The sequence below is a fragment of the Alligator sinensis genome, unplaced genomic scaffold (genome assembly GCF_000455745.1).
Source record: "Alligator sinensis unplaced genomic scaffold, ASM45574v1 scaffold1295_1, whole genome shotgun sequence".
In the NCBI taxonomy this organism is placed as follows: Eukaryota; Metazoa; Chordata; order Crocodylia; family Alligatoridae; genus Alligator; species Alligator sinensis.
This window is the reverse complement of record NW_005841880.1, coordinates 21,894-24,487: the sequence shown is the minus strand read 5'-3', so window position 1 is coordinate 24,487 and position 2,594 is coordinate 21,894. Positions and strand designations below refer to the sequence as shown.

At 53.5% G+C, this 2,594-nt stretch overlaps 1 protein-coding gene across 4 annotated transcripts in view; it reads right to left on the bottom strand.

Annotated features, from left to right (window-relative positions):
* Positions 1-945, bottom strand: part of GATAD2A (GATA zinc finger domain containing 2A) — a 67,842-nt gene extending 66,897 nt beyond the window's left edge. The window contains exon 1 of one of the 4 annotated variants that reach the window (XM_025196361.1): positions 851-945. The gene's annotated coding sequence lies outside the window, so the exon portion shown is untranslated. The remainder of the gene's footprint in view (positions 1-850) is intronic. The other 3 variants (XM_025196357.1, XM_025196360.1, XM_025196358.1) reach the window with 3 other exon arrangements.
* Positions 946-2,594: the final 1,649 nt, after the last annotated feature.

The window sequence follows — 2,594 nt, the reverse complement described above, 5'->3', positions numbered from 1 at the left end:
CCCGCCCGGCTGTGCCCGAGGCCCGGCTGGGCTGGGAAGTTCGCAGCTTTGCAGTCCTCCTCCTGGCTAGAAACTCCTGGCAACCCTCGTGTGGAAGTTGCCATTAAAGAAAATCATCACATCCCTGCTTTCCGTCTCGCTTTTCTGCCGCGCCGATTACGTGGGGGGGTCGTAAGGTCGCTTTTTAAGGGGGGTAGAGGTGGACTATACAATACAGGTGGAAGAGGAGTGAACGCAGCAAGCTCAGGGAGCAGGCTTAGAGAGGGGGACAGCTAGGAGTCCCGGGGCTGATGGCTAGGGCTAAGGCGAGGCGAGGAAGGGAGGGGAGATGGGAGATCTAGGGCTAACGTGAGGCGAGGCATCGGAGGTCCCCGAGGATCTCGAGACACCGAGCTGAAGCCCAATATTGGTCGCTCGCTCCGCGGGGATGTGCGGAGTTTGTCGTATCAGAAGGAGCGACGCTTGCAGGGTGCAAAATGCAGCCGCCCCTGGTTACACGTCCAGCCCGGGGCTTACGGAGATGCCTCCCCAAGAAGGCCAGGGCCCTTGACTCTGCCGAAACCACCGCTCCAGGGACACCAACGCACCAACACAAATGAACCGGTACGGTACCAAACCCTGTCTGGCGGGTCATGCTCCTTAAGCTTTCACAGAAACGTGGAACTGGTTTTGTAACAGCTCCAACTAGACATGGTCACCCCCTCGCACAGGTGCCCAGCTCCGCCGCCCCTGCAACCGTTTCCTGAACGGGTTGCAGCGCTGGCGGAGCCGGCCTGAGAGCCTGCAATGGTCGAGTGACTAAATCAACCTCCTTAGGCTTACCCCATCATCCCGCAGACAAATTATTCACCTGGCTTTGCCCTGAATAGGCACCGCTCCGACGACAGGCCAACGTCGCTAGTGTTTTCTCGCACGGCCCTTAAAATCTCCAGTTGACCTCATCTCTGGACTGGGAATTTCCTGCTGCTGCTCCTGGCAGCTCAGCACCTTGTTTGCAGGATATAATGAATGGGCCGGGGCCAAGTGAGGCGGTGCAGTCACTTCCAGCAGGACTCTCCTTTTCTTCCGAGAGCGTCCTCCTCCTGAGTTCAAACTTCTGCTACTTGTTTTTCAAAACCCCAGGGAGAAGGCAATTTTGAGAGAGATCACAGACTGGGGACTCGAGTAGCGGGTCTGTGTTGCACTTCGCCAGCCCTCGGTAGCACGCTGACCCCGATCAGGCAGCAGGATGGTCTCTGCCATAGTGCCAGGGCTGGAAGGTGTGGGATTTTTAACTATTCACTGATCCGAACCCCTGGCAACCTAAACAGGAGTGGCCTTTAGATCTGGACTTGGGGAAGGGATTTTTTTTTTCCTCTGACACATACGTCTGGGAATATACTTTATCAGGGTGTGAGGAACTGCACTGCCAAGCCTCTTCCTGCTTCTCCCAGGAATAGCGTTTTTGGTGACTGCATACTGATGCAGGTCAAAATCCCCGAGTTGGGACAAAGATCTAGTCAAAACTTGAGCCTGAGATGTGGTTTCTTCCCGTGGCTCGCTCGCATCTGGTTTCTAGCCTACATCAACTCCCGGGCTGGAGAGTCTTGCCAGCTTGGTGGTGGCAGCCTTGTTTCTCGGGTAGGTGGAAATCCAAACTCGTCGGAAGAAGTTTGCTATCCGAAGAGCAATGGGTCACATCCATTCACACGACCGCCGCTCCCCTCGCAGGAAAGAAACAAGGACTTGGAACGGTGAACGAGGAAGATGATGGTATTCGAAATGGAAGATCTCTCATTCCACACTTCGGTGTTGGAAATCTGGCAATGGGACCAGATGGATGCTTCAGAGCCCCGCTTCCCTTGGGCAAGTTTGAATTTTAATTAGTGGTCATTGTAAGGGGTGGGGGAGAGGAGAAAGATTCTCCTTTTGAAGTGGGGGTCCTTAACTCTTACCACATGGAAAAAAGGTGGGGGAAGCAAACTAGCAATAAGATTTCCCTCTCACGTTTGCTACTTGTCGGGATTAGGCAGAGTTACGATTTGAACAGTTCTGTCCTGTCACCACTTAAAAAACAACCCCCCCCCAACAAAGTGTTGCAATTTGGTCATGCCCTCGCCAGAAGTGAAATGCAGGTGCCCAAGTGATGCTACTTCAGCCAGGTGCCGTAACTTGCTCCCAACCCATCTGGGCCACGTGGTGGTAGGAAGTGGCACGCCCGGATCAGTCGGAAAGTTTGATGAAACAACCACGAAAAGAAAGAAGAGGAGCTAGAGCTCAGCTAAATAAATGTACACCCACCTATGAGAACTCGGTACCCAAACACTTGCACTGAATGTAACCTGTGCTGATACCTCTCAAAATAGTTCCAGGGGGAAGAAAAATATTTGATCCTAGATTGAATACCCCTCAGCGATGTCAGCGAGGCGGGAGGAGTTCTGCTGGCGTTTAGGGTCTCTCTTGGGGGGGCGAGGGCAGGCAAAACTGCCCCTCAAAACAGTGCAGTCACACTCACAGGAGAAACCAACCACATCTAGGGGACCTGAATAACTTTTCCAGGCGGAACAGGGAGAGCCATTCAAAAGCATGCATTTGGTGTTTCAAAACACGTCCTA